Source organism: Panulirus ornatus, chromosome 13 (assembly GCF_036320965.1).
Source record: "Panulirus ornatus isolate Po-2019 chromosome 13, ASM3632096v1, whole genome shotgun sequence".
Classification (NCBI taxonomy): domain Eukaryota; kingdom Metazoa; phylum Arthropoda; class Malacostraca; order Decapoda; family Palinuridae; genus Panulirus; species Panulirus ornatus.
Genome location: NC_092236.1, coordinates 42799575 through 42817446, shown reverse-complemented (window position 1 = coordinate 42817446; position 17872 = coordinate 42799575). Strand labels below are relative to the sequence as shown.

The following is a 17872-nucleotide window of genomic DNA, read 5'->3' as shown; positions in this document are numbered from 1 at the left end:
TCCTCTGTTCTTAACGCTACCTCGCTAACGCGGGAAATGGCGAATAGTTTAAAAGAAATTTAATTTTAGGGAGAATAAAAAGATGTTTTGGAAGGAGGTAAATAAAGTGCGTAAGACAAGGGAGCAAATGGGAACTTCAGTGAAGGGCGCAAATGGGGAGGTGATAACAAGTAGTGGTGATGTGAGAAGGAGATGCAGTGAGTATTTTGAAGGTTTGTTGAATGTGTTTGATGATACAGTGGCAGATATATAGGGTGTTTTGGTCGAGGTGGTGTGCAAAGTGAGAGGGTTTGGGAAAATGATTTGGTAAACAGAGAAGAGGTAGTAAAAGCTTTGCGGAAGATGAAAGCCGGCAAGGCAGCAGGTTTGGGTGGTATTGCAGTGGAATTTATTAAAAAATGGTTGACTCTATTATTGACTGGTTGGTAAGGTTATTTAATGTATGTATGACTCATGGTGAGGTGCCTGAGGATTGGCGGAATGCGTGCATAGTGCCATTGTACAAAGGCAAAGGGGATAAGAGTGAGTGCTCAAATTACAGAGGTATAAGTTTGTTGAGTATTCCTGGTGAATTATATGGGAGGGTATTGATTGAGAGGGTGAAGGCATGTACAGAGCATCAGATTGGGGAAGAGCAGTGTGGTTTCAGAAGTGGTAGAGGATGTGTGGATCAGGTGTTTGCTTTGAAGAATGTATGTGAGAAATACTTAGAAAAGCAAATGGATTTGTATGTAGCAATTATGGATCTGGAGAAGGCATATGATAGAGTTGATAGAGATGCTCTGTGGAAGGTATTAAGAATATATGGTGTGGGAGGCAAGTTGTTAGAAGCAGTGAAAATTTTCTATCGAGGATGTAAGGCATGTGTACGTGTAGGAAGAGAGGAAAGTAATTGGTTCTCAGTGAATGTAGGTTTGCGGCAGGGGTGTGTGATGTCTCCATGGTTGTTTAATTTGTTTATGGATGGGGTTGTTAGGGAGGTGAATGCAAGAGTTTTGGAAAGAGGGGCAAGTATGAAGTCTGTTGGGGATGAGAGAGCTTGGGAAGTGAGTCAGTTGTTGTTCGCTAATGATACCGCGCTGGTGGCTGATTCATGTGAGAAACTGCAGAAGCTGGTGACTGAGTTTGGTAAAGTGTGTGAAGGAAGAATGTTAAGAGTAAATGTGAATAATTGCAAGGTAATTAGGTACAGTAGGGTTGAGGGTCAAGTCAATTGGGAGGTAAGTTTGAATGGATAAAAACTGGAGGAAGTGAAGTGTTTTAGATATCTGGGAGTGGATCTGGCAGCGGATGGAACCATGGAAGCGGAAGTGGATCATTGGGTGGGGGAGGGGGCGAAAATCCTGGGAGCCTTGAAGAATGTGTGGAAGTGGAGAACATTATCTCGGAAAGCAAAAATGGGTATGTTTGAAGGAATAGTGTTTCCAATAATGTTGTATGGTTGCGAGGCGTGGGCTATGGATAGAGTTGTGCGCAGGAGGATGGATGTGCTGGAACTGAGATGTTTTAGGACAATGTGTGGTGTGAGGTGGTTTGATCGAGTAAGTAACGTAAGGGTAAGAGATATGTGTGGAAATAAAAAGAGCGTGGTTGAGAGAGCAGAAGAGGGTGTTTTGAAATGGTTTGGGCACATGGAGAGAATGAGTGAGGAAAGATTGGTGGTGAGAGTAAGTGAGCTTGGGAAGGAGACTTTTGTGAGGAAGTACCAGGAGAGACTGAGTACAGAATGGAAAAAGGTGAAAAAAAGGAGGTAAGGGGAGTGGGGGAGGATTGGGATGTATTTAGGGAAGCAGTGATGGCTTGCGCAAAAGATGCTTGTGGCATGAGAAGCGTGGGAGGTGGGATTATTAAAAAGGTAGTGAGTGGTGAGATGAAGAAGTAAGATTATTAGTGAAAGAGAAGATAGAGGCATTTGGACAATTTTTGCTGGGAAAAAATGCAAATGAGTGGGAGAGGTATAAAAGAAAGAGGAAGGATGTTTTGGAAGGAGGTAAATGGGGTGCGTAAGACAAGGGAGCAAATGGGAACTTCAGTGAAGAGGGCTAATGGGGAGGTGATAACGAGTAGTAGTGATGTGAGAAGGAGATGGAGTGAGTATTTTGAAGGTTTGTTGAATGTGTTTGATGATACAGTGGCAGATATAGGGTGTTTTGGTCGAGGTGGTGTGCAAAGTGAGAGGGTTAGGGAAAATGATTTGGTAATTAAGCTTTACGGAGATGAAAGCCGGCAAGGCAGCAAGTTTGGATGGTATTGCAGTGGAATTTACTAAAAAAGGGGGTGATTGTATTGTTGACTGGTTGGTAAGGTTATTTAATGTATGTATGATTCATGGTGAGGTGCCTGAGGATTGGCGGAATGCGTGCATAGTGCCATTGCATAAAGGCAAAGGGGATAAGAGTGAGTGCTCAAATTACAGTGGTATAAGTTTGTTGAGTATTCCTGGTAAATTATATGGGAGGGTATTGATTGAGAGGGTGAAGGCATGTACAGAGCATCAGATTGGGGAAGAGCAGTGTGGTTTCAGAAGTGGTAGAGGATGTGTGGATCAGGTGTTTGCTTTGAAGAATGTATGTGAGAAATACTTAGAAAAACAAATGGATTTGTATGTAGCAATTATGGATCTCGAGAAGGCATATGATAGAGTTGATAGAGATGCTCTGTGGAAGGTTTTAAGAATATACGGTGTTGGTGGCAAGTTGTTAGAAGAAGTGAAAAGTTTTTATCGAGGATGTAAGGCATGTGTACGTGTAGTAAGAGAGGAAAGTGATTGGTTCTCAGTGAATGTAGGTTTGCGGCAGGGGTGTGTGATGTCTCCATGGTTGTTTAATTTGTTGATGGATGGGGTTGTTAGGGAGGTGAATGGAAGAGTTTTGGAAAGAGGGGTAAGTATGCAGTCTGTTTGAATGGAGAAAAACTGGAGGAAGTAAAGTGTTTTAGATATCTGGGAGTGGATGTGGCAGCGGATGGAACGATGGAAGCGGAAGTGAATCATAGGGTGGGGGAGGAGGCGAAAATCCCGGGAGATTGAAGAATGTTTGGAAGTCGAGAACATTATCTCGGAAAGCAAAAATGGGTATGTTTGATGAAATAGTGGTTCCAACAATGTTGTATGGTTGCGAGGCGTGGGCTATGGATAGAATTGTGCGCAGGAGGGTGGATTTGCTGGAAATGAGATGTTTGAGGGCAATATGTGGAGTGAGGTGGTTTGATCGAGTAAGTAATGTAAGGGTGAGAGAGATGCGTGGAAATAAAAAGAGTGTGGTTGATAGAGCGGAAGAGGGTGTTTTGAAATGGTTTGTTCACATGGAGAGAATGAGTGAGGAAAGATTGACCAAGAGGATATATGTGTCAGAGGTGGAGGGAACGAGGAGAAGTGGGAGACCAAATTTTAGGTGGAAAGATAGAGTGAAAAAAATTTTGAATGATCGGGGCCTGAACATGCAGGAGGGTGAAAGGCGTGCAAGGAATAAAGTGAATTGGAACGATGTGGTATACCGTGGTCGACGTGCTGTCAGTGGAGTGAACCAGGGCATGTAAAGTGTCTGGGTTAAACCATGGAAAGTTGTGTGGGGCCTGGATGTGGAAAAGGAGCTTTGGTTTCTGTACATTATTACATGACAGCTAGAGACTGAGTGTGAACGAATGTGGCCTTTGGTGTCTTTTCCTAGCGCTACCTCGCACACATGAGGGGGGTAGGGGGTTGTTATTCCATGTGTGGCGGGGTGGCGATGGGAACAAATAAAGGCAGACAGTATGAATTATGTACATGTGTTTATATGTATACGTCTGTGTGTGTGTATATATATATATATGTACATTGAGATGTATAGATATGTATATTTGCGTGTGTGGACGTGTATGTATATACATGTGCATGTGGGCGGGTTGGGACATTGTTTCGTCTGTTTCCTTGCGCTACCTCGCTAACGCGGGAGACAGCGACAAAGGAAAATAAATGAATAAGTAAATGAATAAATAAATAAATATACATATATTTTTTTTTTTTTTTTGCTTTGTCGCTGTCTCCCGCGTTTGCGAGGTAGCGCAAGGAAACAGACGAAAGAAATGGTCCAACCCACCCCAATACACATGTATATACATACGTCCACACACGCAAATATACATACCTACACAGCTTTCCATGGTTTACCCCAGACGCTTCACATGCCGTGATTCAATCCACTGGTAGCACGTCAACCCCGGTATACCACATCGCTCCAATTCACTCTATTCCTTGCCCTCCTTTCACCCTCCTGCATGTTCAGGCCCCGATCACACAAAATCTTTTTCACTCCATCTTTCCACCTCCAATTTGGTCTCCCACTTCTCCTTGTTCCCTCCATCTCCGACACATATATCCTCTTGGTCAATCATTCCTCACTCATTCTCTCCATGTGCCCAAACCATTTCAAAACACCCTCTTCTGCTCTCCCAACCACGCTCTTTTTATTTCCACACATCTCTCTTACCCTTACGTTACTTACTCGATCAAACCACCTCACACCACACATTGTCCTCAAACATCTCATTTCCATCACATCTATCCTCCTGCGCACAACTCTATCCATAGCCCACGCCTCGCAACCATACAACATTATTGGAACCACTATTCCTTCAAACATACCCATTTTTGCTTTCCAAGATAATGTTCTCGACAGAGGTATAAGTTTGTTGAGTATTCCTGGTAAATTATATGGGAGGGTATTGATTGAGAGGGTGAAGGCATGTACAGAGCATCAGATTGGGGAAGAGCAGTGTGGTTTCAGAAGTGGTAGAGGATGTGTGGATCAGGTGTTTGCTTTGACGAATGTATGTGAGAAATACCTAGAAAAGCAAATGGATTTGTATGTAGCATTTATGGATCTGGAGAAGGCATATGATAGAGTTGATAGAGATGCTCTGTTGAAGGTATTAAGAATATATGGTGTGTGAAGCAAGTTGTTAGAAGCAGTGAAAAGTTTTTATCAAGGATGTAAGGCATGTGTACGTGTAGGAAGAGAGGAAAGTGATTGGTTCTCAGTGAATGTAGGTTTGCGGCAGGGGTGTGTGATGTCTCCATGGTTGTTTAATTTGTTTATGGATGGGGTTGTTAGGGAGGTGAATGCAAGAGTTTTGGAAAGAGGGGCAAGTATGAAGTCTGTTGTGGATGAGAGAGCTTGGGAAGTGAGTCAGTTGTTGTTCGCTGATGATACAGCGCTGGTGGCTGATTCATGTGAGAAACTGCAGAAGCTGGTGACTGAGTTTGGTAAAGTGTGTGAAAGAAGAAAGTTAAGAGTAAATGTGAATAAGAGCAAGGTTATTAGGTACAGTAGGGTTGAGGGTCAAGGCAATTGGGAGGTAAGTTTGAATGGAGAAAAACTGGAGGAAGTAAAGTGTTTTAGATATCTGGGAGTGGATCTGGCAGCGGATGGAACATGGAAGCGGAAGTGGATCGTAGGGTGGGGGAGGGGGCGAAAATCCTGGAAGCCTTGTAGAATGTGTGGAAGTCGAGATACATATATATATATATATATATATATATATATATATATATATATATATATATATATATATATATATATATATATATATATATATATATATATATATATATATATATATATATATATATATATATATATATATATATTTATATATATATATATATATATATATATATATATATATATATATATATATATATATATATATATATATATATATATATATATATATATATATATAAATATACATACATATATATATATATATATATATATATATATATATATATATATACATATATATATATATATATATATATATATATATATATATATATATATATATATATATATATATATATACATATATATATATATATATATATATATACATTATTTTATCTTTTTTTATTATACTTTGTCGCTGTCTCCCGCGTTTGCGAGGTAGCGCAAGATAACAGACGAAAGAAATGGCCTAAACCCCCCCATACACATGTATATACACACGTCCACACACGCAAATATACATACCTACACAGCTTTCCATGCCTTGATTCAATCCACTGACAGCACGTCAACCTCGGTATACCACATCGCTCCAATTCACTCTATTCCTTGCCCCCCTTTCACCCACCTGCATGTTCAGGCCCCGATCACACAAAATCTTTTTCACTCCATCTTTCCACCTCCAATTTGGTCTCCCTCTTCTCCTTGTTCCCTCCACCTCCGACACATATATCCTCTTGGTCAATCTTTCCTCACTCATCCTCTCCATGTGCCCAAACCACTTCAAAACACCCTCTTCTGCTCTCTCAACCACGCTCTTTTTATTTCCACACATCTCTCTTACCCTTACGTTACTCACTCGATCAAACCACCTCACACCACACATTGTCCTCAAACATCTCATTTCCAGCACATCCATCCTCCTGCGCACAACTCTATCCATAGTCCACGCCTCGCAACCATACAACATTGTTGGAACCACTATTCCTTCAAACATACCCATTTTTGCTTTCCGAGATAATGTTCTCGACTTCCACACATTCTTGAAGGCCCCCAGAATTTTCGCCCCCTCCCCCACCCTATGATCCACTTTTTTCCTATGAGTCCACCGGGAAAATGAAAGACGAAAAGTTCCCAAGTGCACTTTCGTGTAATAATCACATCATCAGGGGAGACACAAGAAAGAAATATAACAGTCAGTTGATATACATCGAAGAGACGAAGCTAGGACGCTATTTGGTAAACATGTGATTGTCCAAAACATACAACGAGTGTTCATAAACTTATCATTTTACAAATCTTATCAACAATAAAATTATCTAATTTGTATAGACCATCACTAATATCAAGATTTTGATTCTTTGTGTATCTAATAATAGAAGATTCAATGATATTTCTCTTGGTAATAGAGTTTGAGTTAATAACTGAGATGGGGTTACTCCAGTGAATACAATGATCATAGCCTTTAACATGACTAAACAAGGCACTTGGTTCTTGTCCCGTTCTTATACTATATTTATGTTGCTTAAGTCTATCAGAAAGATCCTTACCAGTCTGACAAATATAAAATTTATCACAGTTTCTATAAGGCACTTTATAGGTGCAACCAAGAGAATTTTCTGGTGAATTCCTGATTAAGATATTCTTTATAGTATTATTGTTGCTAAAGGCAACATTTACATTAAAGGATTTAAGCAACATGGGAAGCAAAGTGAAAGTATTATTAAAAGGGAGAACTAAAAGATTCTTGGTGTCAATGGGAGGTTTGGGCTTAACTCTGTAAAACGATTTCTTTGCTAACTTAAGGGATTTATCAATGAAAGATCAAGGGTACTTTAAGTTAGATCCAATAGAATATATCTTCTCAAACTCATCATCAATAAACTCTGGACTGCAAATACGTAATGCCTTAAGGAACATAGATTGAAATGATGATAATTTAACTCTGTCATGTTGAGATGAGTAATAATGGATATATTAGCATACATTGGTGGGTTTTCTGTATATGCTAAACTTAAACTTGTTTCCTTGTCTATGGATTATGCAATCTAAAAATGGTAACATACCATTATTTTCATTTTCTACAGTAAATTTGATGGATGGTACTAAATTGTTAAGTAAGGGGAGACATATTTGTAAATTTTCATTTGTTGGCCAAACACAAAGAACATCATCTACATACCTAAACCAAATTGCATTAGAAGGTAAGATATCCTTTAGTAATTTTGTTTCAAAAAATTCCATATAAAGATTACTTATTACAGGTGAAAGAGGGTTACCCATTGCCATACGAAATTTTTGAGCATAATAATCTCCGTTAAATTGAAATACGCAGTCTTTAATACACAATTTTATCAGTTCAATAAAATTAGACTTTGAAACAGTTAAATGTATATCATCCAAGACATCAAATAGATATTCTAAAAGGTCATCAACTGGAACTTTAGTGAAAAGTGAGGAAACATCAAAGCTAACTAGTTTCAAATCAACATTAATATTGATATTGTTTAGCTTTTTGACTAAATCTACATTGTTCATGATATTAGAATTTGATACCTTACCCACTAAAGGGCTTAATAAAGAAACTAACCATTTTGACAATTTATATGGTTAGGAGTGGGGGAGGAATGGGATGTATTTAGGGAAGCAGTGATGGCTTGCGCAAAAGATGCTTGTGGCAGAAGAAGCGTGGGAGGTAGGCAGAATAGAAAGGGTAGTGAGTGGTGGGATGAAGAAGTAAGATTATTAGTGAAAGAGAAGAGAGAGACATTTAGACGATTTTTGCAAGGAAATAAAGCAAATGAGTAGGAGATGTATAAAAGAAAGAGGCAGGAGGTCAAGAGAAAGGTGCAAGATGTGAAAAAGAGAGCAAATGAGAGTTGGGGTAAGAGAGTATCATTAAATTTTAGGGAGGATAAAAATATGTTTTGGAAAGAGGTAAATAAAGTGCGTAAGACAAGGGAACAAATGGGAACATCGGTGAAGGGGGCAAATGGGGAGGTGATAACAAGTAGTGGTGATGTGAGGAGATGGAGTGAGTATTTTTAAGGTTTGTTGAATGTGTCTGATGATAGAGTGGCAGATATAGGGTGCTTTGGTCGAGGTGGTGTGCAAAGTGAGAGGGTTAGGGAAAATGATTTGGTAAACAGAGAAGAGGTAGTAAAAGCTTTGCGGAAGATGAAAGCTCGCAAGGCAGCGGGTTTAGATGGTATTGCAGTGGAATTTATTAAAAAATTGGGTGACTGTATTGTTGGCTGGTTGGTAAATTTATGGTGAGGTGCCTGAGGATTGGAGGAATGCTTGCTTAGCGCCATTGTACAAAGGCAAAGGGGACAAAGGTGAGTGCTCAAATTACAGAGGTATAAGTTTGTTGAGTATTCCTGGGAAATTAAATGGGAGGTTGTTGATTGAGAGGGTGAAGGCATGTACAGAGCATCAGATTGGGGAAGAGCAGTGTGGTTTCAGAAGTGGTAGATGTGTGGATTAGGTGTTTGCTTTGAAGAATGTATGTGAGAAGTACTTAGAAAAGCAAATGGATTTGTATGTAGCATTTATGGATCTGGAGAAGGCATATGTTAGAGTTGATAGAGATGCTCTGTGGAAGGTATTAAGAATATATGGTGCGGAAGGCAAGTGAAAAATTTTTATCGAAGATGTAAGGCATATGTGCGTGTAGGAAGAGAAAAAAGTGATCAGTTCTCAGTGAATGTAGGTTTGCTGCAGGGGTGTGTGATGTCTCCATGGTTGTTTAATTTGTTTATGGATGGGGTTGTTAGGGAGGTGAATGGAAGAGTTTTGGAAAGAGGGGCAAGTATGCTTGGGAAGTGAGTCAGTTGCTGTTCGTTGATGATACATCGCTGGTGGCTGATTCATGTGAGAAACTGCAGAAGCTGGTGAATGAGGTTGGTAAAGTGTGTGAAAGAAGAAAGTTGAGAGTAAATGTGAATAAGATCAAGGTTATTAGGTACAGTAGGGTTGATGATCAAGTTAATTGGGGGTAAGTTTGAATGGAGAAATACTGGAAGAAGTGAAGTGTGTTAGATACCTGGGAGTGTATTTAGCAGCGGATGAAACCACGGAAGCGGAAGTGAATCATAGGGTGGGGCAGGGGGGGAGCGTTGAAGAATGTGTGGAAGTCGAGAACAGTATCCCGGAAAGCAATAATGGGTATGTCTGAAGGAATAGTGGTTCCAACAATGTTGTATGGTTGTGAGGCGTGGGCTATGGATAGAGTTGTGCGCAGGAGGGTGGATGTGCTGGAAATGAGATGTTTCAGGACAATATGTGGTGTGAGGTGGTTTGATCGAGTAAGTAATAATAGGGTAAAAGAGATGTGTGGTTCTAAAAAGAATGTGGTTGAGAGACCAGAAGAGGGTGTTTTGAAATGGTTTGCTCACATGGAGAGAATGAATGAGGAAAGATTGAGGAAGAGGATATATGTGTCAGAGGTGGAGGGAAGGAGGAGAAGTGGGAGACCAAATTGGAGGTGGAAAGATGGAGTGAAAAAGATTTTGAGTGATCGTGGCCTGAACATACAGGAGGGTGAAAGGCGTGCAAGGAATAGAGTGAATTGGAATGATTTGGTATACCGGGGTCGACGTGCTGCCAATGGATTGAACCAGCGCATGTGAAGCGTCTGGGGCTAACCATGGAAAGTTTTGTGGGACCTGGATGTGGAAAGAAAGTTGTGGTTTCGGTGCATTATTACATGACGGCTAGAGACTGAATGTGAACGAATGGGGCCTTTGTTGTCTTTTCCTAGCGATACCTCGCACACATTAGGGGGGAGGGGGTTGTTATTCCATGTGTGGCGGGGTGGCGATGGGAATCAATAACGGCAGACAGCATGAATTATGTACATGTGTATATATGTATATGTCTGTGTGTGTATATATATGTGTACATTGAGATGTATAGGTATGTATATTTGCGTGTGTGGACGTGTATGTATATACATGTGTATGTGGGTGGGTTGGGCCATTCTTTCGTCTGTTTCCTTGCGCTACCTCGCTAACGCGGGAGACAGCGATAAAGCAAAATAAATAAAATGAAATATATGTATACATATATATATATATATATATATATATATATATATATATATATATATATATATATATATATATATATATATATATATATATGTATGTATGTGTATTATACCAGGGGATAGGGGAGAAAGAATATCTTCCACGTATTCCCTGCGTGTCGTAGAAGGCATCTAAAAGGGAAGGGAGCGTGGGGCTTGAAACCCTCCCCTCTCGTTTTCTTTTTTATTTTTCTAAAGGAAGGAACAGAGAAGGTGGCCAGGTGAGGATATTCCCTCAAAGGCCCAGTCCTATGATCTTAATGCTACCGCACTAACGCGGGAAATGGCGAATAGTATAAAAGAAAAAAGAATATATATAAGAGTAAATGTGAATAAGAGCAAGGTTATTAGGTACAGTAGGGTTGAAGGTCAAGTCAATTGGGACGTAAGTTTGAATGGAGAAAAACTGGAGGAAGTAAAGTGTTTTAGATATCTGGGAGTGGATCTGGCAGCGGATGGAACCATGGAAGCGGAAGTGGATCATAGGGTGGGGGAGGGGGCGAAAATTCTTGGAGCCTTGAAGAATGTGTGGAAGTCGAAAACGTTATCTCGGAAAGCAAAAATGGGTATGTTTGAAGGAATAGTCGTTCCAACAATGTTGTATGGTTGCGAGGCGTGGGCTATGGATAGAGTTGTGCGCAGGAGGATGGATGTGTTGGAAATGAGATGTTTGAGGACAATGTGTGGTGTGAGGTGGTTTGTTGGAGTAAGTAACGTAAGGGTAAGAGAGATGTGTGGAAATAAAAAAAGCGTGGTTGAGAGAGCAGAAGAGGGTGTTTTGAAATGGTTTGGTCACATGGAGAGAATGAGTGAGGAAAGATTGACCAAGAGGATATATGTGTCGGAGGTGGAGGGAACGAGGAGAAGTGGGAGACCAAATTGGAGGTGGAAAGATGGAGTGAAAAAGATTTTGTGTGATCGGGGCCTGAACATGCAGGAGGGTGAAAAGAGGGCAAGGAATAGAGTGAATTGGATCGATATGGTATACCGGGGTTGACGTGCTGTCAGTGGATTAAATCAGGGCATGTGAAGCGTTTGGGATAAACCATGGAAAGCTGTGTAGGTATGTATATTTGCGTGTGTGGACGTATGTATATACATGTGTATGGGGGGGTGGGTTGGGCCATTTCTTTCGTCTGTTTCCTTGCGCTACCTCGCAAACGCGGGAGACAGCGACAAAGCAAAAAAAAAAAAAAGAAAAAAATATATATATATATTGTTGTGGAGGAGAGAGAAAGTGAGTCAGTTGTTGTTCGCTGATGATACAGCGCTGGTGGCTGATTCATGTGAGAAACTGCAGAAGCTGGTGACTGACTTTGGTAAAGTGTGTGAAAGAAGAAAGTTAAGAGTAAATGTGAATAAGAGCAAGCTTATTAGGTACAATAGGTTGAGGGTCAAGTCAATTGGGAGGTAAGTTTGAACGGAGAAAACCTGGAGGAAGTAAAGTGTTTTAGATATCTGGGAGTGGATCTGGCAGCGGATGGAACCATGGAAGCGGAAGTGAATCATAGGGTGGGGGAGGGGGCGAAAATCCTGGGAGCATTGAAGAATGTGTGGAAGTCGAGAACTTTATCTCGGAAAGCAAAAATGGGTATGTTTGAAGGAATAGTGGTTCCAACAATGTTGTATGGTTGCGAGGCGTGGGCTATGGATAGAGTTGTGCGCAGGAGGGTGGATGTGCTGGAAATGAGATGTTTGAGGACAATGTGTGGTGTGAGGTGGTTTGATCGAGTAAGTAATGTAAGGGTAAGAGAGATGTGTGGAAATAAAAAGAGCGAGGTTGAGAGAGCAGAAAAGGGTGTTTTGAAATGGTTTGGACACATGGAGAGAATGAGTGAGGAAAGATTGACCAAGTGGATATATGTGTCAGAGGTGGAGGGAACGAGGAGAAGTGGGAGACCTAATTGCAGGTGGAAACATGGAGTGATAAAGATTTTGAGTGATCGGGGCCTGAACATGCAGGAGGGTGAAAGGTGGGCATGGAATAGAGTGAATTGGAACGATGTGGTATACCGGGGTTGACGTGCTGTCAGTGGATTGAATCAGGGCATGTGAAGCGTCTGGGGTAAACCATGGAAAGTTGTGTGGGGCCTGGATGTGGAAAGGGAGCTGTGGTTTCGGGCATTATTGCATGACAGCTGGAGACTGAGTGTGAACGAATGGGGCCTTTGTTATCTTTTCCTAGCGCTACCTCGCACACATGAGGGGGGAGGGGGATGGTATTCCATATGTGGCGAGGTGGCGATGGGAATGAATAAAGGCAGGCAGTGTGAATTGTGTGCATGGGTATATATGTATGTGTCTCTGTGTGTATATATATGTGTACATTGAAATGTATGGGTGTGTATGTTTGCGTGTGTGGACGTGTATGTATATACATGTGTATGGGTGTGGGTTGGGCCATTTCTTTCTTCTGTTTCCTTGCGCTACCTCGCAAATGCAGGAGACAGCGACAAAGCAAAATATATATATATATATATATATATATATATATATATATATATATATATATATATATATATATATATATATATATATATATATATGTGTGTGTATACATATATTTATATATATATACATACATATAGATTGATAGATAGATGGATAGATAAGATATAGGAAACGCAAACAAAATATAAGAACACTCGGGAAAACGAAGAACATAGCACATAAAAGTAAGAGATAACACTACAAGCGAGACAAACAACAGAATCATGAAGGGTAGCATCAGTAAAAATTTAAATATAACATGTGGAAACAGAAATATAGAAAACTTACAGTTAAGCTAAATCACAGAAAAATAGCATTACACGAGGCAGGAATAAAGAAAATCCATCACCAAATACACTAAGTAGGTCAAGCGAGGCTGACATGTTCGCTCGTAATGAACAACAACATGGTAGGTCACTCTGGAAGATTCAGTCGAAGTAATATGGTATGTGAGTACTGATACAGACTTGCATCTGGACCATCTTCTTTAAACAAAGTTAACATACATTGAATAAACCAATCATATATATTTTTCATTATGCTGAAGGAACCACCGTGTGTAGTTTGAGAAATTGTTTTACAATAATTGTTCTACAATGAAATGAATGTGGTACATAATGTTGTTGTGGCAGGTGATATGGTAACCCGCAGGTAAAGGTGTTCTGGAATAGATCTTTCTGGCACAAAATATAACTGCATAAAACGTTTAGGCTTGTGGAGATGCGGGGCATCGATCCCCGTACCTCTCGCATGCTAAGCGAGCGCTCTACCATCTGAGCTACATCCCCATGACCCTGGAGGTGCCGGGGATCGAACCCGGGGCCTTTCACATGCAAAGCGAACGCTCTACCACTGAGCTACGCCCCCTTGCATGTTCAGCGCTAGGGTAGCATAAGTAACTTTTCATTTTTCCTAAAATGCACTAGATTAGAAAATAACTGATTGAGATTCCATACATTTCCGTTAGTATAATCTTAAAATAACAATATGTGGGTGTTATGCAAGAGTCCTGGAAAGAGGGGCAAGTATGAAGTCTGTTGGGGATGAGAGAGCTTGGGAAGTGAGTCAGTTGTTGTTCGCTGATGATACAGCGCTGGTGGCTGATTCATGTGAGAAACTGCAGAAGCTGGTGACTGAGTTTGGTAAAGTGTGTGGAAGAAGAAAGTTAAGAGTAAATGTGAATAAGAGCAAGGTTATTAGGTACAGTAGGGTTGAGGGTCAAGTCAATTGGGAGGTGAGTTTGAATGGAGAAAAACTGGAGGAAGTGAAGTGTTTTAGATATCTGGGAGTGGATCTGTCAGCGGATGGAACCATGGAAGCGGAAGTGGATCATAGGGTGGGGGAGGGGGCGAAAATTTTGGGAGCCTTGAAAAATGTGTGGAAGTCGAGAACATTATCTCGGAAAGCAAAAATGGGTATGTTTGAAGGAATAGTGGTTCCAACAATGTTGTATGGTTGCGAGGCGTGGGCTATGGATAGAGTTGTGCGCAGGAGGATGGATGTGCTGGAAATGAGATGTTTGAGGACAATGTGTGGTGTGAGGTGGTTTGATCGAGTAAGTAACGTAAGGGTAAGAGAGATGTGTGGAAATAAAAAGAGCGTGGTTGAGAGAGCAGAAGAGGGTGTTTTGAAATGGTTTGGGCACATGGAGAGAATGAGTGAGGAAAGATTGACCAAGAGGATATATGTGTCGGAGGTGGAGGGAACGAGGAGAAGAGGGAGACCAAATTGGAGGTGGAAAGATGGAGTGAAAAAGATTTTGTGTGATCGGGGCCTGAACATGCAGGAGGGTGTAAGGAGGGCAAGGAATAGAGTGAATTGGAGCGATGTGGTATACAGGGGTTGACGTGCTGTCAGTGGAGTGAATCAAGGCATGTGAAGCGTCTGGGGTAAACCATGGAAAGCTGTGTAGGTATGTATATTTGCGTGTGTGGACGTGTGTATGTACATGTGTATGGGGGGGGGGGCGGTTGGGCCATTTCTTTCGTCTGTTTCCTTGCGCTACCTCGCAAACGCGGGAGACAGCGACAAAGTATAAAAAAAAAAAAAAAAAAAAAACAATATGTGTAGTAACAAAATTATAGAGGGATCTTTCTCTGTACGATAGGTAACTTTACATCGAGTTGTGAAGCTATGCACCTTTTCCAGTCTACAGTCACATGTTTCTGGTAAACTCCCTAAATGTGAAGAATATCAGTGTGGTTTCAGAAGTGGTAGAGGATGTGTGGATCGGATGTTTGCTTTGACGAATGTATGTGAAAAATACTTAAAAAAGCAAATGGATTTGTATGTAGCATTTATGGATCTAGAGAACACTTAGGATTGACAGAGTTGGTTTGTGGAAGGTCTTAAGATTATATGCTGTACGAGGTAAGCTATTATAAGCAGTGAAAAGTTTTTACCAAGGATGTAAGGCATGTGTATGAGTAGGAAGAGAGGATATTGAGTGGTTCCCAGTGAAATTTGGTCTCCGGCAGTGGTGTGTCATATACCATTTGTTGTTTAATTTGTTTATGGATGGAGTGGTTAAGGAATTAAGTGCAAGAACTTTGGATTGAGGGGTGAGTATGCAGTCTGTTGGAGATGAGAGGTCCCGAGATGTGAATCAGTTGTTGTTCGCCGATGATACAACTCTGGTGGTTGATTCGAGTGAGAAACTTCAGAAGTTGGTGACTGAGTTTGGAAGTGTCTGAAAGGAGAAAATAGAGAGTAAATGTGAATAAGAGAAAAAATATTAGGTTTGGTAGGATAAAGGACAAGATAAATGGGATGCAAGTTTTAAAGGCGAAAAACTTGAGGCAGTGGAGTGTTTTAGGTATCTGGGTTTGGACTTAGTCGCAAAAGGAACCAATGAAGAGGAAGTGAGTCACAGGGTGGTGGAAGGTGTGAATGTTCTGGGAGCGACGACGAATGTGTGGAAGATGGGAACTTTAGTAGTTCCAACAATATCATACCCTTATCCTACCGAACCTAATAATTTTTCTCTTATTCTCATCTACTCTCAACTATCTCCTTTCACACACTTTTCCAAATTCAGTCAACAACTTCTGCAGTTTCTCACTCGAATCAACCACCAGAGCTGTATCACTGGCAAACAACAACTGATTCACTTCCCATGACCTCTCATCTCCAAGAGACTGCATACTCACCCCTCCATCCAAAGCTCTTGCATCTAATTCCTCAAGCACTCCATCTATAAACAAATTAAACAACTAATGGCATATCACACACCCCTGCTGGAGACCAAATTTCACTGGGAACCACTCAATTTCCTCTCTTCCTACTCATACACATGCCTAACACCCTTGGTAAAAACTTTTTATTGTTTCAAGTAGCTTATCTCCTACAGCATATAATCTTAAGACCTTCCACAAACCATGTCTGTCAATCCTATGTGTTCTCTAGATCCATAAATGCTACATTCAAATCCATCTGTTTTTCTTAATATTTCTCACACAAATTCTTCAAAGCAAACACCTGATCCACACATCCTCTGCCACTTCTGAAACCACACTGATATTCGTCACATAGTTTACCGAGCATTTATGGAGCTTATCAGAAACATGTGACTGTAGACTGCATATCTTGAAAACACAATGTAAAGTTATCTATCGTACAGAGAAAGATCCCTGTATAATTTTGTTACTACACATATTGCTATTTTAAGTTTATACTAACGGAAATGTATGGAATCTGAATCAGTTATTTTCTAATCTAGTGCATTTTAGGAAAAATGAAAAGTTACTTATGCTACCCTAGCGCTGAACATGCAAGGGGGTGTAGCTCAGTGGTAGAGCGTTCGCTTTGCATGTGAAAGGCCCCGGGTTCGATCCCCGGCACCTCCAGGGTCATGGGGATGTAGCTCAGATGGTAGAGCGCTCGCTTAGCATGCGAGAGGTACGGGGATCGATGCCCCGCATCTCCACAAGCCTAAACGTTTTATGCAGTTATATTTTGTGCCAGAAAGATCTATTCCAGAACACCTTTACCTGCGGGTTACCAAATCACCTGCCACAACAACATTATGTACCACATTCATTTCATTGTAGAACAATTATTGTAAAACAATTTCTCAAACTGCACACGGTGGTTCCTTCAGCATAATGAAAAATATATATGATTGGTTTATTCAATGTATGTTAACTTTGTTTAAAGAAGATGGTCCAGATGCAAGTCTGTATCAGTACTCACATACCATATTACTTCGACTGAATCTTCCAGAGTGACCTACCATGTTGTTGTTCATTACGAGCGAACATGTCAGCCTCGCTTGACCTACTTAGTGTATTTGGTGATGGATTTTCTTTATTCCTGCCTCGTGTAATACTATTTTTCTGTGATTTAGCTTAACTGTAAGTTTTCTATATTTCTGTTTCCACATGTTATATTAGATTTTTACTGATGCTACCCTTCATGATTCTGTTGTTTGTCTCGCTTGTAGTGTTATCTCTTACTTTTATGTGCTATGTTCTTCGTTTTCCCGAGTGTTCTTATATTTTGTTTGCGTTTTCCATATCTTATCTATCAATCTCTCTCTCTCTCTCTCTCTCTCTCTCTCTCTCTCTCTCTCTCTCTCTCTCTCTCTGTATATATATATATATATATATATATATATATATATATATATATATATATATATATATATATATATATATATATATATATATATATATATATATACACATATATTTTTTTTTTTTTTTTTTTTTCTTTTATACTTTGTCGCTGTCTCCCGCGTTTGCGAGGTAGCGCAAGGAAACAGACGAAAGAAATGGCCCAACCCCCCCCATACACATGTACATAC

General features: G+C 40.4%; 4 non-coding genes across 4 annotated transcripts; 2 read left to right on the top strand and 2 right to left on the bottom strand.

Moving 5' to 3' along the window:
* Window positions 1-13783: 13783 nt before the first annotated feature.
* TRNAA-AGC (transfer RNA alanine (anticodon AGC)) lies at window positions 13784-13856 on the bottom strand. The gene has a single exon. It is a non-coding gene; the product is annotated as a tRNA-Ala (tRNA).
* A 7-nt stretch (window positions 13857-13863) lies between these two features.
* Window positions 13864-13935, bottom strand: TRNAA-UGC (transfer RNA alanine (anticodon UGC)). Its single transcript has one exon. It is a non-coding gene; the product is annotated as a tRNA-Ala (tRNA).
* Window positions 13936-16841: 2906 nt separating this feature from the next.
* Window positions 16842-16913, top strand: TRNAA-UGC (transfer RNA alanine (anticodon UGC)). The gene has a single exon. It is a non-coding gene; the product is annotated as a tRNA-Ala (tRNA).
* Window positions 16914-16920: 7 nt separating this feature from the next.
* TRNAA-AGC (transfer RNA alanine (anticodon AGC)) lies at window positions 16921-16993 on the top strand. The gene has a single exon. It is a non-coding gene; the product is annotated as a tRNA-Ala (tRNA).
* Window positions 16994-17872: the final 879 nt, after the last annotated feature.